At 41.6% G+C, this 26,477-nt stretch overlaps 1 protein-coding gene across 1 annotated transcript in view; it reads left to right on the top strand.

The window, feature by feature from the left end:
• The first annotated feature begins 2,063 nt into the window (after nt 1-2,063).
• CRACD (capping protein inhibiting regulator of actin dynamics) overlaps nt 2,064-26,477 on the top strand; it is a 233,134-nt gene continuing 208,720 nt past the window's right edge. Inside the window, exons 1-2 of the mRNA XM_036254198.1 lie at nt 2,064-2,177; nt 2,855-3,107. The gene's annotated coding sequence lies outside the window, so the exon portion shown is untranslated. The remainder of the gene's footprint in view (nt 2,178-2,854; nt 3,108-26,477) is intronic.

The raw sequence follows: 26,477 nt of genomic DNA on the forward strand, positions 1-26,477 counted from the left end.
ATTTTCTCTTTGTTTTAAATTCCCCGCTTAATGATACTAAATTATTTTTTAGCATCTTTGCATGAATAGTGAAGGAAAAGATCACCAGAAACTGATTTCCAAGAGTTCCCACTTGTTAAATAGGACAAGGGTCTCAAGGTCTGGGAAGTTCTTCCTAAATGCTATTCTTGCTAAACATTAAAATGTAGTACAATATTTTACAGAAGCAGCTGTAACAGGATGGGATTCACCTGAAGCCAGGAACCCAGCCTGATAAGTGTAGCCAACTGCAAAGAAGAAATCAACATGTAATTAACCTAGTATATAAGCAGCAGCTAAGCTTTGCTTCCAGGAGACAGGATGTGAATGTTCTGTCTCCTTTACTTGATGCAAGCAAATAAAACTACCTAAGTACAACAAAGTCTGGTTCTTTAATGGAATACCCTAAACCCCAAACCCCAAACCCCTTGAGTTTGGTAACACACTGAAATAGTCATAGTAAAAGGTATGGAGGAAAAACTCTCAGTATTTCCAGTTAGGCCACAATAGGAAAAGATAATATTTTCTTTAAAACATCAAAGTCAATATTTAATTTCATTATGGCTGCAACAATAATGCCAAATGACAACGTCATTCTGTTCTGATGTACAGCAACTCAGCAAAGCGATTTCGAGCTTTTCCATTTCTGGGTGTTATCTTTCAACTTGTTCGACTATCAGGAGTCCCAGTGCCCTTTCCCATGATCGCGGCTCTGCAGAGTCCAGGTCGCTCCCCTTGGTCTCTGGCTCATCCAGGTACCAAGGGCCAGATTTGCACCCCGTGGAGTGGCTGAACGGTCCCCGGTTCTCGCCCCACAATAGCCTCCCAGGGAACCCATCGCAGTAACTTCAGACCACGCGGTGCGCCGTCCCTCGGGCTGTCCCCTTGCGGTGGTGGGGAGAGCAGTGATCAGTCCCACGCCCTTCCCCGCGGCCGGCCCCCACTTTCTGGGCTCCCCTGGCGAGAGGCGCCGTCTGGCGCGCGCCACTCCTGGGACGCAGGAGGGAAGTCGGGGCGTCCGGTGCCTCGCGGGGGCGCCCAGCGGTCCGGGGCGAAGTCGGGCGGGGCCGCGGCTCGGGTCCGAGCGCCCGAGGCGCCGGCGGAGCATGTGACCACGCCGCGCGGGGCCGGGCGCGCAGTGCCGCGCGGTGGCGGCGGCGGGGAGAGCAATGGAGGCCGTGGCCGCCTGAGAGGCGGGTGCGCTGCTGGTGCTGCTGCGGAGGCTGCTGGGCTGCGGGGCAGTCGCAGCTGGGCAGTCGCGTCCTCCGCCCGCGCGGGACCGCTCGTCCCTGTGCAGCCGCGCTGCCAGCCTCGGCGCCGGGCGGGGACCTCAGGTGAGCGCCCTCTCGGCCCGCGGCCGGAGCAGACAATGGGGCAGCGGGCGGGCTTCTCCCCGCCGCTCGCGATCCCCGGGGCCAAGCCCCGGCGGCGCGCGGGGCCCCTGACCTTGACCTTGCCCTGGGCGTGTGGGTTTGGCGTGGCCGGCCGTGGACTTCGGGGCGGGGTCCCGGCGTGTGCGGCGCGGACACTCCCAGAGGAACCGGCGCGCGGCGTGCGCCTCCTCGGATCCCGCTCGGGGGAACCTGCGGCGGGCAGCGCCCCGGGAACTTGCCGAGAGCGTGGGATCTTGATTCCCTCTTTCCTTCCCGCGCCGGGGTTCCGGCCCCGGGTCCCCGGCTCGGGTCCGGTAGCGGCGGAGACGCCGTCTGGGAGCTGGGACGCCGACCGGGGTCAGCCCTCTCCCCCGCCAGAGCTGCGTGGCTTTGTTTAACCTCTGCCAAGTCATTTCGCACAAACTCTTGTTGCCCCAATTCTGATGAGCCCCCAGTTGGATGGCTGAGGCAAGACAAAGGTTTTCCCTGTTTACCAAGGGCTGGAGCCGGGAGATTACACGCTGCCAGTGTTGTACAAATGTGTTTTCCTTATCTTCTCCCAGAGGTTCTGGCGATGGTTTTCCCGGTTCTATAGCCGCCCTGTCTTGCAGAGGTCTGTAGTGGCGAGATTGCACCTCCTAACCCTACGGAGACGGTGGGTGGGGTACGGCCTTTACTCCTGGCTATCAGTCAACAGAAGGGCTGACGTTCACATTTGGTGTTACGCGGTCTCAGCCTAGAGACATCAGAGTCATTCTCTGGATTTTGGATTTTAAGAGAGAATAGGTATATTTAAAGACACATTGATTCTCTGGATGAGGGAAGGGAGGGCAAAACCTAGTAACTATGACCATGTGTTGTGAAATTTTAATATGGTTTTATGAATAATGGCCCAGAAACTGATCTGGTGAAGGTGAGGGAGGGTGTGTGTGTGTGTGTGTGTGTGTGTGTGTGTGTGGTGTGATGGAGAGGGAGTGGTTAGAATACAAAGGATAAGGCAATTTTAGTAAAAGATTCTTAGTCAATTTCCTGTAGCAAATTTTCAGTTCATTAAGTTGTCATTAAATCATTATTTCCCTGTAAAAATCACCTATAGTAGTTGAATTGTATATAAAATGGCTAACAATTATTTGGCATTGTATGTGACTCAGATATCTGAATACAACAATCAATTTTGAGTAATTTTTAAAAGTCAACAAAGGCAGGACACTGCCACTGCTGTCTCCTTTATGAGAAAACTGAATCCTAGTTCCAGATATTCAACAGAAAATTGCCTGTAAGAAACAAATTCAAAGGCAGGTTTTTGAAAGAAACATTTTGAAAAAATGCATCTGATGTAGGTGATATGGTTGCATTATTGATTGCTTCAACTCAGAAATGTAAAGGGAAAACAGTCATTCTGCTACATCTCCCCTTTCCAGTATTATTTAAAATGTATTTTCTTCAAAACCTTATTTTTACAGTTACCCCTGACATCAAGAAACTTTTACTCTAAAGACTTAGCCGCACTTGAACTGGATTTGAAGTCAGGAAGATAATACAAACTTAACGTATTTAGGCAGTTGTTGTGAGAAACAAAAGCTACCATACACAGGTTTGATGGAGCTTGGCTTTCTTGCATTTCCCAGGTGTTGCATTTTCTTACAAACTGAAAGCAAGGCCCTCCACCTACAAAAAGAAGCAGTGGTCTGAAACTGAACCTACAAGATCTCTGAGGTATGCCTGTATTTCTTTCTAAATTACAAAGCACTCTGGTAAACCTAAGTTATTATTGTTACTGGATGAGGAAGCTGTATTTTACAATTTTGGAAAGGTTAATTGAAATTAACATGAGATTCTCCAGGGCAAGGGATAGTCTTTTGGTCTTTTTTTTTCCTTCTTCCTTTTGTAGCCCATATTTCTAATCTGGTGTGTAGTAGGTATTTGATAAAGTGTTGTAGAAAGGATAAATTAATGAAAAGTAAAGTACAAATGGATAAAACACGCATACAAATCAAATGGGTTCACTTCTTTTAGTTTAATGAACATTTACTGAAGGCCTCCTGTGTGCCAGGAACTGTGTGAAGTGTTTCCACAAACAGTTTGTAAAAGCCGGATGACCTTTTTTTTTTTTTTTTATCATATTTGATGTGTGTCTATGACGAACGGGGCCCCTTGGGTGGTATTCATGATCATCTCATATAACTGAGCGCACAAAGGAACATTACGCTTGTTATATGTACATATACTTTCTCACAATGGCCTGTGGGGAGGCAGGGCAGATATTATCATTCCCGTGTTGTAGGTGAGGAAATCCAGACACAGCGAGATTAAATGACTTGCCAACTCCTCGCCACCAAAGCAGCACTGCCAGGGACGGAAGCTGGACATTGCGCCTGGTGCTTTCACCTCCGCATCAGGATGTGTGCACCTGCAGAAAATCACTCGAGTTAGGCCTCACGAGAAAGCCTACCTTTTAAATAACTTACATAGTAGGAAAAGTCACATTTTACAACCTCTACTTGTGAGAAGTGGTTAAATGTGCAAGTTCTGGAATCAGGTGACTAAATTTGAAGCCTGGATTTACCAGTTAGTAGCTCTGCATCCTTGGCAAGTGACTGAATCTCTAGTCTCAGTTGGCTCATCAGTAAAATCGGGGAAGTTATAGCACCTACCTTAGAGGATTTGGGGGAGAATGAAATGAAACAGTGTGTGTGTTTAGCAGTGTTTAGTAGAAACTAAGCAGTGTCAGCTAATTATTTTTATTCTTATTATAATGTAAAGCACTGGTTTTTAAACTTTTTTTTTTTTTTTTTGCACAACAAGAGATACATTTTACTTTGCTATCCAGTATACAGATACACTACAAATGTGTTTAATTTAAAAAAAAATTTATGAGTCAATGCTTGGACTTCCTCTGTGCTATGCATTCTTACATTTTTTTTATTCTATTTTATTTAGAAATGCTGGATGAGACCCACTAAATGATTTCAATCCCATTAATGAGCCCTTACCTGCGGTTTGAAAAACACTAATGTAAAGGATACTCAGGTTAAGAGCATTAAAGAAAAATCTGTCCTTGAATTTTTATATTTTTCCTTCTAATGATTTATAACATCAGTTGGAATTTAGATATTAGATTACACTGAATATGGGTTATTAAGCATTTCTTAGTAATTGCAGTTATTTATTGAATATTTCTTATGACCTAGCTACTGTGCTAAGCAGTCTATTATTATATGTTTTCTAATTCAGTGCTCACAACAACCTGTAGTTTGCCTTGTGTTTCCCTTTGATAATTGAAATCAAGACTCAAAGAGGTTTTAACTTGACCAACATGGTGAAGTTAGCAAGAGATGAAGCAAGAATGGAGCCTGAGTTCCGTCTGACCCAAAGCTCTCTGCTCTCCCCTGAACTCTGTTCCAATGTCCTCTCACAGTTATTTCTGAAGATGGATCATTTCTTACTTTAGGTGAATTTGAATGGCAGTATTGGGAACTCACCTGTTGTGGTACATCTTTTATAGTTTCCTTTGAAAGAACCCATTTGAAGAAAATTTTGAACTTAGTAAATAAAGTAAGAGCATACTGGGTAGACAAGAAATTTATTTGGACTTCCCTGGTCCTTGATATAAATATTTTAGAATAGCTTCTCAGGTTTTTATGGTAGAGTTAATTAATTGGTCGGTTTTATGGAGCACCCAAAGGTTTAATACATCTTCGGAAGAGACATGAAAGCCCTGTAACTATAAAAAGACTTCATTACGAATGATTGTCAGCTTTTGTTAAGGCACAAAATGAAGACTTCAGAGCTACAAAGAGTACTTTATAGTGCATTGATTTGTCTCAAAATCACCAAGCAGTAAAGTATTTATTTTGTAAAATAGTTGTAAGAAACCACCACTAACCATCCTACTATTTTTTTTTTTTTAATTTCAGTGTTTCTTAAATTTTTAGTAGTATTTTCATTTTAAATTTGTGTCATTTCTGGGACTTTCTCCTATTTTAAAAATGTTGAGAAAGACTTAAAGAATGTTAAGGAAATATATTTATAAATAGTACTTAGAATATACAAATAGATGATTTTAAGTGACAATGGAAAAGGCAGACTTCACACTATTTCTTTTAAATTGACTCTTGTGTTATATGGTTTGTGCATTGCTGTTGGCATGTAGGAGTGTGTCTTATAAGATGATTATCAAGTGCTTAAAGATGTATAAATATGCTCCTGCTTTTGCATTATAGCTTCTACATGCATGGAGCTTTACACTTTTAACCGTATGTTAAAAGAGTTTATTTGTTGAATTAGGGTTAGTCTTTCCAAATTGATAATTTTGAAATCAGACGTTGGGTAGGTCATGATGATATTATAGACAAAGAACAGCAATTTCATGGTTTATTAATGTGGTTTGAAAATCTGTTTATTTCTCTTCATCAGTCATCATTTTCTACTAAGATTAGATAAGAAACTGCCCTGGCCAGTTTGCCTCAGTGGTTAGAGTGTTGGTCCTCGGACCAGAGAGTCATGGGTTTGATTCCAGTTAAGGGCATATACCTCGGTTGCGGTTCGTCCCCGGCCCAGATAGGGGACTCACTGAAGGCAACCAGTCGATGCATCTCTCTCGCATCGATGTTTGTTTCTCTCTCCCTCTTCCTCCCTGCCTCCCACTCTATCTGAAGATGGATGGAAAAATATCCTCTGGTGAAGATTAAAAAAAAAAAAAAAAAATGATTAGCCCTGGCCAGTTTGGCTCAGCGGTTAGAGCATTGGCCTGCAGTCCAGAGAGACCCGGGTTCGGTTCCCGCTAAGTGCGTGTACCTCGGTTGCAGTTTGTCCCCGGCCCTGGTTGGTCGTGTGGGTGGCAGCCATTCGATGTGTCCCTTTCACGTCGATGTTTCTCTCTCTCTCTCTCTTCCTCTCTCTCCCTCCCACTCTATCTGAACAAAAAATGGAAAAATGTCCTCGGGTAAGGATGAAAAAAAAAATTAGATAACAGTGAATGTATTGTTTTGTTTATTGCTGAGTATCAGATTTCATGCTTAGGTTAGCCTTCAGAAAATTGCTTTGCCCCTAATGAAATTGTGTACAAATGTAGTGAGCTTATGTTTTATGCTTATTTTATTACTTTATTCCTTTTGTCTAACACTTAATCCTTAATGAATGGGTATAGTTTTTGTGAGCCTCAAGAAATGTTCTAGCAATTGAATGTTGACTGTATATTAGAATATTCAGGCAGATGCTAAACTCAGTTACTATTACATTTTGTACTACTTTTATTCTTATGAAAATTCTTAGAGCTAGGAAGAGCAAAATCAATCTGGGTATTTACTTGTACCAGTGTCTTTGAGGCAGAAGCATATGCATATTTTAGGCTTACACATATGTATGATTTCCACAGTTACATGAGAAGAGCAAGATTGCAAACTCTTAATCCATAAATTAAAAAATTATTTTAAGTAACTTTGTGGAAATTAAAAAGAACTGAGTAACAACCTTGAAGAGATGTTGAATGCCTTATAATCACGTTATCAGAAATATTTTAGAAGCCAAGTAGCACAACCATATGTAATAGCTTTTATATTCTAGTAAGTTTGCATGTGGAAGGTGATTTCATTTAAAATGTCAAAAATGAAAAGCAGCCCTGGCCAGCTTGGCTCAGTGGTTAGAGCTTCGGCCTTCAGACCAAAGAGTCTCAGATTCGATTCTGGTCAAGGGCATGTACCTCAGTTGTAGTTCAGTCCCCAGCCCTGGTCAGGGTCGTGTGGGAGGCAACCAATCAGTGTGTCTTTCTCACATTGATGTTTTTTTTCTCTCTCTCCCCCACCTCTCTCTTTTTCTCTCCCTCCCTCCCACTCTATCTGCAGATAAATGGAAAAATATCCTTGGGTGAGGATTTAAAAAAAAAAAAGAAAAGCAGAAATATTTTCAGAATTTAAAGTCTTGACCAACTCTTCCAGATGTTTGTAGAATCTTTTAAACAGTATACTTTGAGACTGAAGTGGAAATTTCAATAAACTTGCTTCTGAAACCAGTTCGGTATTAAGTGTTTTAGGAAAAGATACAAAAAGCATATCCCTGAAACCCTCTGGGAAATATTTAAATCAGAAGTAAGTGCTCAGCTCAGTAGAAACAGGTTGTTAGAATAGAATTCAAGAGTATATAGCAGCTTCTAAGAGGAATTATTTCCACTAACAAGAAAGAAAGGACAGCCCTGGCCAGTTTGGCTCAGCGGTTAGAGCGTTGGCCTGCGGTCCAGAGAGACCTGGGTTCGGTTCCTGTTAAGGGTGCGTACCTCGGTTGCAGTTTGTCCCCAGCCCTGGTTGGTCGTGCAGGTGGCAGCCACTCTATGTGTCCCTTTCACATCGATGTTTCTCTCTCTCTCTCTCTCTTCCACGCTATCTGAACGGAAAAAAAATGTCCTTGGGTGAAGATAAAAAAAAAAAAAAAGAAAGGACAACTTGCTAAAAAGGTGTTGTGCTTCTTACCAGGGAAGGTAAGAATGACCCACACAGAGCTCCCCTGGGCGCCTTGCTCACCTGGTGAGGGATTGAGGGGCACTAAGGGAGCAGGGGCGGTGCAGCAGAAAGGCTTGATTATTACTGAAATCTAGGATGAGCTGGATTCAATAAATAATCAGTGAAAATTCTTGTATGTAATTGTTAACTCACGGTGTCTTCACTTGGGAAATATGAAAAAGGAAGGCCATGGTCCCAAGATCACTGTTTTTGGAAGCGGAAACTTCAGAACTCTATTGTCAAAGCCACTTACGATCTCAGGATCTCAGGCGGTAGCCATGGCTGATGTTCTTAGGGACGCTTGTGACAGATTTAGCAGAGCTGGTAAGACGCAGGCTGCCCCAGATCATTGCATTCAGGACTTTCTTCATTTTAAAAAGTTTTAAATACATTTAGTGACTTTCTGTCTACCAGAGTCTCATTGTGACAGATGCAGTGAGCATCTTGGCACTTATGGTGAAGCTGCCCCAGCCATGTTTGTGATGGGTTAACTGTCTCCAGAGTTAATGAGGTCAGGGTCATAGGTTCACTTCCCGGGAAGGCCAGTTAGCTTTGCTTTGTTCTCTGATCTCATGTGGTACTCCTCACCCAGACCAGCCATCTGGCTAGGCCGATCATGGATCACAAAGGGACTAATAAGCGAGACGGTGTGGGAGGAGCAGCATGAATCCTCCTCCGTGGATGTGGAGTAATTAGAGAAACAATTCCAAAAGCATGGGCAAATTTGTGTTTCATACATTATCTTAGTATGTAGAAGACAACATGGTCGCTAAATATGTTTCTTTGTTACTTCTGCTGAATTCTCATTTTAACAGTTGTTGTTTCCGAGTTAGGATTGTTTAGAAGTCTCATTCATTCAGCAGTTGTCCATTGTCTTGAAAGTTCTTAACCTCCCTCTAGGTTTGTGGAACAGTGGCTGTGGCGGCGAGAACAGGGTGAGTCTGCAAGTCGGAGATCAAACCACATACTCAGCTGTTTGCAGATCCAACTCCACTGAATTAAAAAATAAAAGTTATAAAAAAGCAAAAGGCCAGTTTGAATGAGCACAAAATACACTGAGAATCTTCAGGGAAACACTTACTAGTTTTTCCAAGTATTCCTGATCTACACATCTTGTATTCCCTTTATTAAAATCACTTTTAGTGGTGAGAGGAATATCAGAGACCACCTAGACCTGTGCTGCCTCCTGGGGTCGCCACTGGTTCCACGTGGCTGTTGAGCATAGAAATAAGGCTCATCTAAACCGACACAAACCGAGATGTGCTCTAAGTTTCAAACACTTGGTATGAAAAAGAATGTAAAATATGTCATTAATGATTTTAAAATATTGATTACATATTAAAATAGTGTTTTTAGCTATGTTAGATTGAATAATGAATTTTACCTGTTTACCCTTTGAAGTATGCCTACTAGAAAACTGAAAATTACATGGGGCTCACATTTGTGGTTTGCATTGTATTTCTATTGGGCAGTTAGTTCTAGACCAACCCCTCATTTTACAGATAAGAAGGCTAAGGTTCAGAGGTTAGGTAACTGAGCTGAGTTCTTTCCATTGCCTGTAACCTTTCTCTGCTTAGGTTAGGTGCTCAAGAAGGTGGGACTCTGAACCATTAGAGGACCAATTAGTGCCTGGCAATAACTGTACCTGCAAGATCTATGCCCGAGCCATTGCATGTTAGGTGTAGTGCCAGTTTGTGTGTGTGTGTGTGTAGGAGGGGAACAGACAGTTGTAGGAAGGGAAGTTTGTTTTGTTCATAATATTGATGTTTAGGCTCAGTTTTACTCTCCTATATAGGTCAGAAGCCCTATAGCTTTATTTACTTCTAAGAAAAGCACATTAAAATATTAGACATTAATAGTTGTAATTCTGGGATGAATAAAATATGTTGCTCATTTAAATGGGTACTTTAGCCCTGGCTGGTTTGGCTCAGTGGTTAGAGCGTCGGTCCACGGACCAGAGAGACCTGGGTTCGGTTCCCGCGAAGGGCACGTACCTCCGTTGCGGTTTGTCCCCAGCCCCGGTTGGGGTGGTGTAGGTGGCAACCAGTTGATGTGTCTCTCTCTCGATGTCTCTCTCTCTCTTCCCCCCTCCTTCCTCCCACTCTATCTGAAGATAAATGCAAAAATGTCCTCGGGTAAGGATTAAAAACAACAACAACAACAAAAAACCCCCAAAATAAATGGGTACTTTATTTTATTTTATTTTTTTTATCCTCACCCGAGGATATTTTTCCATTTTTTGTACAGATAGAGTGGGAGGGAGAGAGAGGAAGGGAGAGAGAGAGAGAGAAACATCGATGTGAAGGGACACATCGAGTGGCTGCCACCCACACGACCAACCAGGGCCGGGGACAAACTGCAACCGAAGTACATGCCCTTAGCGGGAACCGAACCCGGGTCCCTCCGGACCGCAGGCCGACGCTCTAACCGCTGAGCCAAACCGGCCAGGGCTAAATGGGTACTTTAATATGTGTTTCTTTTTCTTTCTTTTTTTTTGTTAATCCTTACCCGAGGTTCTTTTTCCACTGATTTTTAGATGGAGTGGAAGGGAGGGAGGGAGAGAAAGTGAGAAACATCGATATGAGAGAGACACATCAATTGGTTGCATCCCACATGACCCTGACCAGGGCCGGGGATTGAACCTGCAACCCAGGCACATGCCCTTGACCGAGAATCAAACCAGTCATCCTTTGGTCCGAGGGCCAACACTCACTACTGAGTCAAACTAGCCAGGGCTAATATGTATTTCTTATTGCAAGGAAGATTTCAGATGGTTGTGAATGAACCTTGATGGAAAAGCAGCAAGGTTTCAGGCTGTGTCTGTTCTGGATGGAGGAGAGCTGAGTGAAGAGATTGCTTAGCCTGTGTTCTAAGGAAAGACCTATGAGCAGTTAGATACTATCTCTTAACCTTGGATAGTCCCGATGTTCCAGTCGAGGAAGAAATAGCCAGGGTTGGCTGGTACAAACCCAGAATGTGGGTTTCCTATCAGTTTTGTGAAAATAATGTTCTTTAATTGGCAAAGATCAGAGGGAAGAAAACCTCATGACCAGATTTGTTTGTTATTTTTAACTGAGGTTTTTGTTTTCCAAATCAATATAGGTATCTCAGATTAACATCTTAAGATGTTCACTTTATACAGCTTCAGATTTCATCCTTCCTTTTGGCCCACACAGAGTTCTGAGTCATTATGAGCTTGTTATCAGTGACCCAATGACAAATGAACAAGGACTTTGTCAGACAACCTCTGATGCTTCAGTTAATTTCATCATCCATACTAGCTAGTAATGTGCATGCATTTACTTTTTAAGATGGTATTGTGGCCAGGCCAGTGTGGCTCACTGGCTGAGTGTTGACCCATGCACCAGGAGGTCACCAGTTCGATTCCTAGTCAGGGCACATGCCCAGTGAGGGACATGCAGGAGGCAACCAATCGATGTTCTCTCTCATCGATGTTTCTATCTCTCCCTTCCTCTCTCTCTAAAATCAATAAAGGAAAAAAAAAGTTATTTATAAAAAAAAAAAAGAATAGTATTGTGGAGGTTAAAAGAAGATAAGTGATTAATTCCAGAATGGTGGTTTATAAAAACATTCCCAGATTATCATGTTTCTGTGTTTTTTGCCTGCTGCAAACAACCCTAATTGATCTTAGGTACAGAGAAACAAAACAAGATTTCAATCTGAGTGGTTGCTTTCGAGTAGGCCAAAAAGAGTAATTGTCCCCTGTGGTGTGAAGTTTAATGCAAAGTACCATGACCATCCACATCCATTCAGCCCATCAACATAAACCCAGTTAATGTCATGTTAGCACAGAGGTGTTAAGCACACACCATGTGCTGGGCACCGTGAGCATAGCATGAAAAGAAAAACGTTGGGGGAATACAGATCAGTTGAATGCAACAATGGTAGATCTCAGCCCAAAGCATTCAAAACTTTTGTTGTAGTTTCTAATCTGGGAAAAGACTGTAGCATTTTTTTTTTTCTTATCCTCACTCGAGGACATTTTTCCATTTTTTGTTCAGATAGAGTGAGAAGGAAAGAGAGGAAGAGAGAAAGAAACATCGATGTGAAAGGGACACATCGAGTGGCTGCCACCCACACAACCCAACCAGGACTGAGGACAAACTGCAACCGAAGTACATGCCCTTAGCAGGAACCGAACCCGGGTCTCTCGGGACCGCAGGCTGATGCTCTAACTGCTGAGCCAAACCGGCCAGGGCAGCATTTTTTTTTTTAATCCTTACTTGAGGATATTTTTCTATTTATCTTCAGATAGAGTGGGAGGGAGAGAGAGGGAGAGAAAGGGAAAGAGAGAGAAACATCGACATGAGAGGGACACATTGACTAGTGGCCTCCCCGACCAGGGCCGGGATGAACCACAACCAAGGTCCGTGCCCTTGGCTGGAATTGAACCCACGACTCTGGTCCGAGGGCCAACGCTCTACCACTGAGCCAAGTCGGCCTGGGCAAGACTATAGCATTTTTATAAGATGAACTTTACTAGCTACTAATGATAGTAGAGTAGAAGCATTGGTATAGAATAAATGCATTATGATTAATATTCTGTAGTTCACTAGCGATATCATGTGTTATCATGTTAAATGTCACATCCCTTTCGAGCAGGAACTGATTTTTTTCCTTTGGGTCATTGGTATAGTTAGTTGGGATACTGAGATGCTTGTAATCACATTGGGAATCATATTGAACATGGAAGGGTAGCACACATCCCTTGTATTCCCTCTTTTTCCCCCCAGTTCCAGCTGTTTGTACCAGGCACTGTGAGTTGGTAGGGAATATGCAGATGAAGAACCCACAGACTAGTAAAGAAGAAAGATGTGGCCGAATGTAAAGTAGGCCATGATAGGGGCTCAAAGCACTCTGGGGACTCAGGAAGGAGTGAGGATTCTGGTGAAGAAGGGTAGAGTGAGGAAAGATAAGGAGAAAGCTCACAGAAGTGCTATTTGAGCTGGATCTTGAAAGATGGGTAGACTTTGACAGATGGAAAGGGGTGGAAAGGTATTCCAGAGGTAGGGAACAGAGTGAGCAAAGATAGGGCAAGCATGAACGCCACGGTGTGCTGAGGTGGCAGGAACATTGGGCATGGAAGGGAGTGGCAGGAGACAAGACTAGAAAAGTGAGTCAGGCAGAGTTTGCAGAGGTGTGAAAGGCAAAGAGTGCTGACATTTTTTAGGGGAGCTATCAAAAGCAGGGAGTGGCATAATTGCATCTACTTTGGAATGCCTGGGAATTAAGAAGGCCTGGTTCCTCTGAGTTTCCTATAGCACTTTGACCTTCTATCATAGCACGCTAATTAGCCTAGTGACCTTGGGCAAGTCGCTTCACACGCTGAGCCTCACATAATCTCACGTATAAGATAAAAGGTTTAGGCAAGAGTTATTCAGTCCATCAGTAAACAAATACCGTCGTTACTAAGGGCCTTGTCTGTGTCAGATGCTGTTGTTGGTGCTGGGACACAAGAGCAAACAGGGCCTCTGTACTCTGGAGATGATATTCTGGTGGGAGAGGTAGACAAATAAGTATATAATAGAATGTCAGGTCAGGAGAAGTGCTCTAGAGAAGGCAAAGCTGAGTGAAGGGAGTAAAAAGTGGCACTGAACTTTGAATGAAGTGGAAGAAGTCATGGAAATATTTGGAATCTCTTCCAGATCTCAACTCGTAGGTATAAGTAAGTGAAAAGCTATGGGAGTTCAGTTTCTTCAACACTGATTTAAATTGATTTCCACATAGATGTTGTTCTTACCGTTTCATTTACTTCCACTAGTATGGTTATTGATGGGCAAAATGTTTTTAGCACTCCACCTCTTAAATGTAGCTTGGCTGAGTGCAGTAGAATCTCATTTTAGAAAACAATTTCTTTGGTGTTCTGGAAAGATGCCACCCGTGTTAGTAATTTGTATCTTGCCGGTCTCCCTCAGCACATTATCCATCTCAAACCTTTGTGGCTTTTGGAAGGGGGGAAATGTTAATGTTTAACCAACCAGATTTCAGGCCGTTGCTCAATATATTGAATAGCTCTTCTAAGTTATTTTAATACACATTAAAATTAAGTGGGAGCTCTGGGATAGCCCTGATTTAATTAGAGTTGGAATGCATCTTAGGAGACCCTTTCTGCCAGTTAAAATCATAGCAGTGGCATTATGGTTTTTTAAAAGAATCATTAATAAGCTAGGTCTTTTCCTGAGGTCTTAAAATTTGGTTTATAGATGATTCTTGTCAAATCAAGTGAAAGGCTGAAGCATGCGAACATTCTTCTTTGGCCCTAAACTTTTTCTTGGAGATGGTGATCAGCAGGAGAGTATGCCTAAAACTGACTTGTTCTTTATATGAGGTATTAGGTTGAGAGATCTGGACTGACCATTTATTGAGGGCCATTCCCATAGAGCTTTAAATTGATTTCCCACAAATTATGTCTGCAGGTTGCAAAGCTAGCGTGAAAGACTATACTTTTAGAGATGGTGTAAGATGTGATCCCTGACCTTACGCAGGCATGGAATCCAAGCCATGTTGCTTTGTTTCCTTGCCTAGTAGTTCACAGCCAGAGAAACTGGCCCTGCCTGAATTATTTACGTCATCCTATCCTTTAAGGTACTTATAAGGAGTTGTTATAGAACTGAGTGACTTACAAATTTGGGGCTCACACATGTATTTTTATTCTTTCTTCATTTTCCCTTTTACTGAAAATAGTACATCCTGGGTCTTTGCTTCTGCCTTCCGGTTGTTTGTAACCCCTGCCCTAGATTACTTCATTCTGCTGGTCCTATTTATATGATTTATCTTTCAAAAATTAAATTCTCATTATAATTCCCTTATGCATCTGTCTTACTCAGAATGTTTAGTTATTTGGTATAGAGCTGAAGGAAAGGAGGGAGGGAAGGAGGAAGAAAACGAGAGATGACAGAAGAAAGAAATGGTCTCAGCACCCTTGTCAAAAATGATTTGACCCTATATGTAAGGGTTTATTTCCGGCCTCTCTATTTTATTCTATTGGTAAACATGTCTGTCTTTGTATTACACTGTTTTGATTACTGTAGCTTTGTCATAAGTTTTGAAATAGAGAAGGGTGAGTCCTTTAGTTTTGTTCTTCTTCAAGATTGTTTTGGCTCTCTGGGGCCCCTAAATATTTCATATGAATTTTAGGATGACTTTTTCTATTTATGTAAGACAAATCATCAGATTTTTATGGGGTTGGTTTGAATCTGTAGATCACTTTGGGTAGTATTGACATTTTAACAATATTCAGTCTTCCGTTCCATTAATATGGGGTATGTTTCCATTTGTTCATGTCTTTAATTTCTTTCATTAGTGTTCTGTAGTTTTCCTGTACAAGTATTTCATTTTCTTAGTTAATTCCTAAGTATTTTATTCTTTTTGATGCTATTATAAATGAAATTATTTTGTAATTTTCTTTTCATGTTATTTATTATTTGTGTATAGAAATACAATTGATTTTTGTTTACTTTGTATCCTACTACTTTGGTAAATTCATTTATTAGTTTTATCAGCTTTTTGTGGAATCTTTAGGGTTTTCTACATATAAGATCATATCATCTGCAGACAGAGGTGATTTTACTTCTTTCCTATTTGAATGCCTTTTAATTATTTTTCTTGTCTAATTGCTCTGGCTAGAACTTCCAGTACTATGTTCAATAAAAGTGGTGAAAGCAGGTGTCTTTGCATATTTCCTGATCTGAAAGGAAAAGCTTTCAGTCTCACCATTGAGTATGATGTTTGCAGTGGGTTTTTAATATATGACCTGTACTATGTTGAGGTTGTTTTTTTCTATTCCTATTTTGTTGAGTATTTTTATCATGAAAGAGTGTTGAATTTTGTCGTGTTTATTTCTGCATCAATTGAGATGATCATGTTTTTTTGTTTTGTTTTTTTTCATTTTGTTGATATGGCAAATTACATTGACAATTTTTTTTTGGTTATTTATTTATTTATTTATTAGTTTATTTTTGTTACAGATGTTTCTCCTTTTTCCCCCATTGACGCCCTCTTCCCCATCCCCCCACCCTGTCCCCAGCTTTGTTGTCCATGTCCATTGGTTATGCGTACATGCATATAAGTTCTGTGGTTTATCTCTTTCCTCCCCCCACTATCCCCTCATCTGAGACTTGTCAGTTCTACCCTACTTCCATGTCTCTAGGTCTACCCTATTCGGCAGACTGTTATGTTCATTATATTCCACAAATAAGTGAGATCATGTGATATTTGTCTTTCTCTGCTTGGTTTGTTTCACTTAGGATAATACTTTCCAGGTCCCTCCATGTTGTCTCAAAGGATAAGAGATCTTTGTTTCTTACAGCTGCATAGTACTCCATTGTGTATATGTACCACAGCTTTTTTATCCATTCGTCTACTGATGGACACTTGGGCTGTTTCTAGATCTTAGCTATTGTAAATAGTGCTGCTATGAACATAGGAGTACATATATTATTTCTGGTTGGTGTTTCAGGCTTCTTAGGGTATATTCCTAGAAGTGGGATCACTGGGTCAAATGACAATTCAATTTTTAATTTTTTGAGGTAACACCATACTGTTATGGGTCTATTCAGATTTTCTACTTTTTATTTCTTTGTGATTTAATTTTGGTATATTTTCTGTTTTGAGGAATTTGTTCAGTTCATCTAGGTGATCCAAGTTTTTTGGCATATAATTGCTCATAGTACTCTTATATTTCTCTATTTTATTTCTATAGAATCAGTAGTTATGTTCCCACTTTTATTTCTCATTGTAGTAATTTGAGTCTCCTCTCTTTTTTTCCTTAGTGCATCTACCTAAAGTTTTACCAATTTTGTTGATTTTTTCAGAGAACCAACTTTAGGTTTCATTAATTTTCTTTATTGTTTTTTCTATTCTCTGTTTTGTTTATTTATGCTCTAATTATTATTTCCTTTCTTCTGTTAGCTTTGAGTTTCATTTGTTCTTTTTCTAGTTCCTTAAGTCGTCAAGTTAGGTTGTTGATTGAGATCTTTCTTCTTCTTTTTTTTTTATTCTCACCAAGGACTTTTTTTTTGCATTTATCTTCAGATAGAGCAGGAGGGAGAGAGAGAGAGAGAGAGAAACATTGATGTGAGAGAGACACATCAAATGGTTGCCACCCACATGACCCCAACCAGGGCCCGGGGACAAACTGCAACCGAGGTACATGCCTTTAGCAGGAACCGAACCCACGACTCTTTGATCCGCGGGTGATGCTCTAACTGCTGAGCCAAACCGGCCAGGGTGAGATCTTTCTTATTTTTAATGTAAATGTTTATGGCTATACATTTCCCTCTTAGCACTGCCTTTTGCTGTGTCCTATAAATTTTGGTATGTTGTGTTTTTGCTTTTATTTATCTCTAAGTACTTCCTAATTTTTCTTGTGATTTCTTCTTTGATCCATTGGTGTTTAAAAGTGTACTGCCTATTCCTGGCTGGTTTGGCTCAGCGCTTAGAGTGTCAACCTGTGGAGCAAAGAGTCACGGGTTTGATTCAAGGGCACATACCTTGGTTGCAGATTGGTCCCCGGCCCTGGTTGGGGTCCTGCAGGAGGCAACCAATTGATGTGTCTCTCTCACATTGATGTTTCTCTCTCTCTCCCCCTCCCTCCCTCTCTATCTGAAGATAAATGGAAAAATATCCTCAGATGAAGATTTAAAAAAAAATCTACACACACACACACACACACACACACACACACATACATACATGCAATATATCTTCAGATAGAGCGGGAGGGAGAGAGGGAGAAAGAGAGAGAGAGAGAGACATTGATATGAGAGAGACACTGAGTGGCTGCCACCCACACAACCCCAACCAGGGCCGGGGACAAACTGCAACCAAGGCACGTGCCCTTAGCAGGAACTGAACTCGGGACTCTCTGGTCTGTGGGCTGACACTCTAACCGCTGAGCCAAACTGGCCAAGGCTGCTTCATATATTTTGATAGTCTGTCATTAGATGTGTTTTTATAATTGTTATATCTTCTTGCTGTATTGAATCTTTTATTAATAAATAGTGTTCTCCTCTCTCTTAAAATCTTTTTTTATTTAAAGTCTGCTTTGTCTCATATTAGTACAACTACCCCTGTTCTTTTTTGCTTACTATTTGCATGGAATATTTTTTTCCATCATTTACTTTTACCCTGTTTGTATCTTTGGATCTCAAATGAGTCTCTTGTAGATAACATATAATTGGGTCATGTGTTTTTATCAACTCTGCCCATCTCTGTCTTTTGATTAGAGAGTTTAATCCAATTACATTTTAAGTAATTACTGATAAGGTGGGACTTACTTTTGTCATTGTGCTATTTATTTTCTTTATACCCTATACCTTTATTTTGTCCCTCATTTTCTTCATTACTGTCTTCTTTTGTGTAGTTAATTTTTTTGTAGTGAAATGTTTACATTTTTTGTGTGTGTATATTTGATAGCTATTTTTTGTGGCTACCATGGGGATTACATTTAATATCATAAAATTATAACATGCTAATTTGATTTTATGCCAGTTTACCTTAAAACATGCAAAAACTCTGTTCCTTTATAGCTCTGTCCCCACTCCTTTTGGTTGTTGTGGTCACAAAATCACATTTTTATGTTTTTGTGCTGAAAAGTATAAACTAATAATTCTTTTAAATGCATTAGTCCTTACATTATGTAGAAAACAAGATTTGGAGTTATATGTCAAATATACAGTAATACTAGCTTTTATACTATATTTTTTCTTTAAATGTATTAGTCTCTTAAATCATGTAGAAAACAAACAAAGGCACAGTTACAAACTATTACAATAATACTAGCTTTTTATAATTGCCCATATATTTATCTTAATTGAGGTATTTATTCTCCATACAGTGTTGAGTTTTTGTCTACTGCCCTTTTATTTCACCTTGCAAGACTCCCTTGAGCATTTCTTGCAGGGGTGGTCTAGTAGTCATGAATTTTGTTTGCTGGGAATGTTTTAATGTATTCTTCACTTTTGAAGGATAGTTTTGCCAGTTATAAGATTCTTGGTTGACAGGTTTTTTTTCTGTCATCACTTAGAATATATCAGCCCACTGTCTTCTGGCCTCCAAAGTTTCTGATGAGAAATCTGCTGTTAATGTTATTGAGGATCTCTTGGTGTATTCAGGATTCTTTCTTTGTCTTTTGAAAGTTTGATTATAATGTGTCTCAGTGTAGGTCTCTCTGAGTTAAAATTACTTAGAATTTGTTGATTTCTTGGAGATTTATATTTATATATCTCATCAAATTGGGGGAGTTTAAGTCATTATTTCTTCATATATTCTCTCTGCCCCTTTCTCTCTTTTTTATCTTTCATAGACTTCCATGAGGTATGTGTTGGTCTACTTAATAGTGTACTTAGGCCCTGTTCACATTTTTTCAGTGTCTTTTTTTCTGTTCCTCAGCCTCAATAATTTCCATTGTCCTATTTTTCAAGTTCACTGATTCTTTCTTCTGCCTGCTCAAATCTGCCTTTGAATCCATCTAGTGAATTTTTTTATTTCTGTTATTGTAATTTTTAAGCTCCAGAATTTTTTGGTTTCTTTTTATGTTTTCTATCTATATCTATCATATATATATATATATATATATTTCCATTTATCATCAGATAGAATGGGGGGGGAGAGAAAGAGAGAGAGAGAGAAACATTGATATGATGGAGGCACATTGACTGGTTGCCTCCCACATGACCCGATCAGGGCCAGGGATGAACTGCAACCGAGGCACATGCCCCTGGCCAGAACCGAACCACCGAACCTGCGACTCATTGGTCCTTGAGGTGATGCTCTAACTGCTGAGCCAAACCATCCAGGGCTATGTTTTCTATATTTTTATGAATAGTTTCATTTTGCTCACATATTGTTCTCTTGACTTTCTCCACATCTCCCTTTAGCATCTTTAAGACAGTTGTTTTAAGTTGTTGTCTAATATGTCTGCCAGTAGGTCTTTTTCAGGGACAGTTTGTTAGTTTATTCTTTTCCTTTGAATGTATCATACTTTCTTGTTTCTTTGTGTGCCTTGTGACTTTTTGTTGTTGTTGAACACTAGATATTTGAATCTAATAATGTGATAATTCTGGAACACAGATTTTCCCCCCTTCCCCAGGGTTTGCTGTTCTGTTATTTTTGTTACTGGTTTTGTTTTTTTAATAATCGTATTTGTCTCAATGCTGAGGATTAGCTTTAAATGTAAACTTAATGTCTTCTCAGTTTTTTTTCTGGGCATGCATGGTCACTTTCTAATTTTCCTCATATATTCAGTCACTTTTTAATGTCCTAGTCTTTAATGGCTGGCTCCCTGAAGAAGAAAAAGTGAAAAATGAAGGGAGTGGGGAGGATTCTGATCTTCTAAATCCCCTGTAAGTCACTTTAGCTAGAGTAGAAGGGGTTGCAGCATTGGGGTAGGTGCAACAACAGTGGCTGTTAGGCTCTTTGTCTGTATCTCTGTAATAAGACACATCAATCAGAGCAGACATCCCCAGTATTTGGAAGACAGAGTTCTTTTGCCCACCTTGGTTCCCTCAGACTGTGTGCAAGCTGCTCCAGGAACCATGCACAGCTGCCTGCTATTTGGCAGGGGGTAGGGATGTATAGCTGCCACTGTACTAAGAGCTGAACTTGACTGAAATTAATCACAATTTACAGTCTTCCAAGTCTTCCCCTGGAAGTTGTAAGCCTTCACTAGACTCCAGAGTTCCGAAATAGTTATATTAGACATATTCTGCCAGCGCAGTTGTTTTCTAGGTGGGGAAGCAGATTCCTAGTGCTTCCTACTTTGCCATCTGCTCAGAATTCTCTCCTCATAGCCCATTTTTGGGTTGGGATGCTTGCTTGTTTTGTTGTTGAGTTGTAGCAATTTTTTATATATTCTGGATAGTAATGAGTTATCAGATATATGATTTGCAATATTTTCTCTCATTCTATGGGTTGTCTTTTCACTCTCTTGATAGCGTTCACATGCTTTCTTAACTATAGTAGTCATACATGAATGTGAGCAGGGATTAGTATACAAAGCAAGCAGCAAACAGAAACCCAGCTGTTTAAGTAGATGGTGACATTGCTGCTATTTGATTAAGACTCCCAGGAGAAGACAAGATCATCAAAGTGTCTTAGTTACAGTCTGATTTCAACTTCCCTGAGAGTTGATATGTGCTCCTCCTGGGAAGCCAGTGGGTAAGTGCATGAGTGAATCCTGAGGAATGTAGAACTTCCTACAGTCAGGGTGTCTGACACAGAGTGGAATCAGGTTATTGGTCATTCATGTAGTTTTCCTCCATGTTGCTTTCCAGACTTTGCTGATAACCCTCATATTCTGGTTTTCTTACATATCTCTGTCCACTCGGATTCAGCACTGATATTCTAAGGCACTCACTTGCTTTTCCCTGTCATATCTCTTTCTGCGCTAATTACACATTTTGCTAATTGTACATTTGTCCCGATGGGCCCATAATTCATGATGATGAGAGAAAAGCTACCTACTAGTTCAGTGAGTATCAGATAAGCTATTACTCTGGTTATTTATTTTGGGGATGGGATTATGCATCTGCAATGACATCTGCAAGATGTTTTTCATTATAAGTCTTATGTTTGCAATTACTATATCCAACTTTCTCAAGGAATGTGTCTTTTTTGACCACAATTGTCGTCGTCTGTTTACAGCGTGAAGCTTTGGTGGTGTGCTTGTGGTTTTCACTGTTAAATTGAAAAAAATTGCCTTTACTAGTCTCCCCAAACCCATACTTAAGACAATAGGAAGAAAACATCAATGTATAGTTATTGGCTCTCTCAGTCTGTCAAATAATACTTTGTGGTGATATATGAAACTGAGTAAGTAAGCAAAAAACTTGCAATACATGTTTTCAGGAAATGGCCCTTACAGTGTGGTTGATGGTGAAACAGTATGAGGGCACAGCATACGTTTTCAGTACATGGTCTTTTGTCTTTAATTCTAGTAAGAAAAATCTAAATAAAACAGAACAAATTCTTTGGAGAATGAAGGTCCTTAAAAGTTTAGAAATGGTGATGTTTTCTGACATGTCTCTGCGTAGGTGCAAAGATACCGACCACTACAATTCTGTCTTTAATTGATAAGCGGAGTGCGTAGAAGAGCCCACTTCTGTGTATGAGATCAACTCCAGGGGTAGTGAGCTGTAGAATTAGCATTGACAAATAGGTTGACATAAAACAAAAACAGAGCTTTTAATCCTCTTTCCACTCCCAGGGTACCATCTCGGTTCTGAAGAATGGATAAATTTCATGACCCCAGTATTGCATTAATAGGTTCAGCCAATATAGAATTGGGGGGAGGGGAGGAACTTTTATCTTCTTATAAAAGAACAAGAGTTGTTCTCAGACACAGTTGAATCTCTGTTTCTCGTTAGTGGAATAATATCACAAAGTTGCTCTACTGGAATAGTTTTATGGTTACTGAATGTCTTATGTGTATAAATGTGTGTGTATTTATATACATATGACACGGTTTTTGTGCAATCTTATTTATAAATTATTTCTCAAAATACAGTGTGTGTATTTGATTGGTTAGAGAGCCAATATCTTTAGAAAGGTAATAAGGAAACAAGTTTTTCCTCAGGATATTTCAGAGTTTCACTGCACCAAGTAATGTTTCAGTATAAAAGAAACGAGCCATCTCTGTACCTAGACTTAGGTTATAGAGTCTTTCAGTATTTTCTGTCCCCCGCTTCCCTCAACTACGATGAATGTGTTAGCATCTGTCCCAGAGATAAGAATAGTGAGTTCAGTGCCACCACCATCCCTGCGACAAGGGAAGAAACAAACGAGGACTTTCCCTTTTCAGTGGAGTGAAACTGCCAGACTCTGGCCTTGGCAGACTGCATTTCGCCCAACATCTCGAAACATCTCCACGCTGTGTAAAGGGTGGAGACAGCCCGGATTCCTGATTGAACTGTGAGCTGAGAGGACTCCTCCGCCTACCAGCATGCTGTGGACTACTTCCCGCAAGCCCTACAGACGCCTCAGACCAGTGTTCTTGCCTTGCAACCCCACCATTTGCTCATAGTCATCATCTTTCCTTTTTGCCTTCATTATGACTCTCCCCCTTTCTCCCCTTCCCATTTTCCCAGTGTATCAGTCTTATGGTTTTACCTACCCTCATGCCCAGCCAAAGCTCCATGAGCAATGTTTCAGGAACCATCGGCGCCTGTCTAGCACCCTGTAACACCCCCGTACCCCAGCCCTCGCTCACCCCCCACTTCCCTCTGCTTCGGCTCTCTTCACTGGTCCTGTTACACATTTATATGGCCTGCCCTTCCCTGAGCTATCAGCATTCGTCAGGACTAAACAGTTTCCAATAAAATACTAATGAAACATTGAAACGACCAATTTTATTGCCCTTCCCTCCTTAACAGCCACTTGTTTTTTGTTGTTTTTTTTTTTTTTTCCAGAAAAGTCAGCATAAACTTCTCTCCTTCTCAAGTATTTCAGTTTCCATAACTACTTCCCTATCTTAGTTTTTCTCTAGATCTCAGTTATTTGAACAGATTTAAAAATTTTTTTTTCTCTTTATTGATTTTAGAGAGAGGAAAGGAGAATGAGAGAGAGATAGAAACATGGATGAGAGAGAGCATCAATTGGCCACCTCCTGCCTGCCCCCCACTGGGGATCAGGCCCACAACCTGGGCATGTGACCTGACCAGGAATCAAACCAGCGACCTCTTGGTGCATGGGTCGATGCTCAACCACTGAGCCACACCGATCAGGCTGAACAGATATTTTGTGAGTGCCTGCTCTGTTGACATTTGGCAGGCTTCATAACAGTAACTCCATTGGACGGATCGGTGTACTTTACCAGGTCCTTGCATATCCAGTCTCGGTAAAGCGTTACCCAGCTCATCTTCTTCAGTGTTTCAGGAGTAGAGCTTCCCTTTTCCATAGCTAAACTTTCTGTGTGTTCTCTTAACCTTGTTCCTTCCCTCCTCCTCAGAAAATCTGGTCTTAGATGATCTCCTGTCTCCCAAAGGTCTTCTCCTTCTTCATATAAATACCCTCAGGCCTTACCTGTTATTAAAAACACACGAAACGGCTCCCGGTGCTTATGCCGTCACTGAGATGCCATTCTATCTTTTTTCTTCCACTCACTCATAGATTTTTCTTCAGTGTAGCCTGCCGTCTCAACCTTAATTTTTAAAATTTCCACTAATTCCCTGTCTCTTGCATTCTGGCTTCCTAGTCCCATTTTGAAGGAACTGTTACTTACTGATACACCAGAAATGTCCACCACAGTCCCCCAAAGAGCCCTTTTGACCATCTGTATCTGATCACAGGCTAGTTGCAGACATACGAGATGGTTCTGCGCCCTCAGAGGCAGCCGGCGTCGCCCAGGTCCGGGCACTGTGGTTCGGGAGGACTAGCCGTGGGTCTCGGGCAGTGGGGGAAGGAGACAGCCAAACGCAGGAGCCATCAAGAGCTCTCAGTCCTTGAGAAGGGGATTGATTGCCTCGGGAACCTCTTGATGTGAGTCTTTATGATCACACAGGCGACAGGGAGCCATGATTTTCTATGATTCATCACCTTCCTCCTGTGGTTACTTGTGTGTGGGATGAGGCCACTGGCAGAAATATCTTGCCTTTTCCTCATGTGCCCACAAGTGAGCCCCAACTTCTCCGTGATAGCGACAGCTTCCGGTGAGGCACAGCACAGTTGTTCACCTCCGCTCTGAGCATGTGCTGTCCTGCCAGGCTCGCTGGGCTCCGCTCTGGAGCTGCCCTGAGCTGCAGGCCAGGCACCTGGTTCTCCACCAACAGCAGAAGGCAGCCACCGCAGTTGGGTCGTTTTGAATACCCTCTCCAGAGATCTGAAATTAGACAACTATATTATTACCTCCATCTTTAAGTTGTCTTGGGAACATTGTTAAACACATTGTCAAAGCTCCAAAGTTCTGCATGAGGAATTTTCCACCTCATACGGGGATCAGGAGTGTTTCTAACATTTTAATTGCAGTTATTATTCCCAACAATGTGGCTCAAAGGCAGGTGGGGAATAGTGGTGGTTACTGTCCTTGGTAAACTGGATTGTTTTGCTCTGGCCATACATGTCCAGCTGGAACACACGCGCACACACACTCTCACACACACACACACACACACACACACACACAGTCACTCTGGTAAAGGCCTGTTATGTTGCTGTGTACATTGAAGAAAATAAATAGCTCATTGAATTAGTACAAAAAAAATAAATGAACCCATGAGGACGAGGATACCTGGCGTTGTAGATGACTGGAAAATAGTAAAGAGGAGGAAAGAGGATGGTGAGAAAGAGAAAGTAAATGGGTGAAGACAAAAAAAAGTAAAAATCAGCCCTGGCCGGTTTTGCTCAGTGGTTACAGCGTCGGCCTGTGGTTCAGAGAGACCCGGGTTCGGTTCCCGCTAAGGGCATGTACCTCGGTTGCAGTTTGTCCCCGGCCCTGGTTGGGTCATGCATGCGGGAGGCAGCCACTCAATGTGTTCCTTTCACGTTGATGTTTCTCTCTCTTTCTTCTTCTCTCTCCCTCCCACTCTATCTGAACAAAAAATGGAAAAATGCCCTGGCCAGTTTGGCTCAGCGGTTAGAGCGCCGGCCTGCGGTCCGGAGAGACCCGGGTTCGGTTCCCGCTAAGGGCACGTACTTCGGTTGCAGCTTGTCCCCGGCCCTGGTCGGTCGTGCGGGTGGCAGCCACTCGATGTGTCCCTTCACGTCGGTGTTTCTCTCTCTCTCTCCCTCCCACTCTATCTGTACAAAAAATGGAAAAATATCCTCGGGTGAGGATTAAAAAAATGGAAAAATGTCCTTGGGTGAGGATAAAAAAAAAAAAGTAAAAATCAGAGCCAGATACATTGAAAAGAAATTTCATAAGAAAGCTGGAATTAGCCAAAGAGGTTCAGATGGAAAGTTGCAAAGTAATACAAGGATCGGCTGGGTCACAAGATTAGGTAAGACGGCTGCCTTTTCAGGAAAGAAGGGGTCTTCCTCCAGGAGCTCTAGTTCTTATCAGAAATGAAGAGTAAAAAAGGGAATTCAGAAGGGGGAAAAAGGGATGTTTAAAAAGAAAAAAAACTCAAGTAATTTTTTTCAGAGAAAAGTCAGAAGCGAGGAAGGAATATTTACTTATTAGCGAGGAAAGGGGAGAGGGTGAGTATCATGGGTCAGGAGCCAGACTCCTGCCCTCGCTCAGGCCTGCCGTGGCCACTGGTGTGACTTGGTCTGCTAAGAGTCTGGCCGGTCCCCAGATGTGCCTTGTCACATCTCAGATTTCCATCATTTGCTTTACTTTTTTGGATCTAGGTACCTACCTGACTCTAAAGGCTTCCTCTTAAAAGTGCAGTTCTGCCCTGGCCGGTTTGGCTCAGCGGTTAGAACGTCGGCCTGCGGTCCTGAGAGACCCGGGTTCGGTTCCCGCTAAGGGCGCGTACCTCGGTTGCAGTTTGTCCCCGGCCCTGGTCGGTCGTGCGGGTGGCAGCCACTGGATGTGTTCCTTTCACATCGATGTTTCTCTCTCTCTCTCTGTTCCTCTCTCTCCCTCCCACTCTAGCTGAACAAAAAATGGAAAAATGTCCTCGGGTGAGGATAA

Source organism: Molossus molossus, unplaced genomic scaffold (genome assembly GCF_014108415.1).
Source record: "Molossus molossus isolate mMolMol1 unplaced genomic scaffold, mMolMol1.p scaffold_m16_p_1, whole genome shotgun sequence".
In the NCBI taxonomy this organism is placed as follows: Eukaryota; Metazoa; Chordata; class Mammalia; order Chiroptera; family Molossidae; genus Molossus; species Molossus molossus.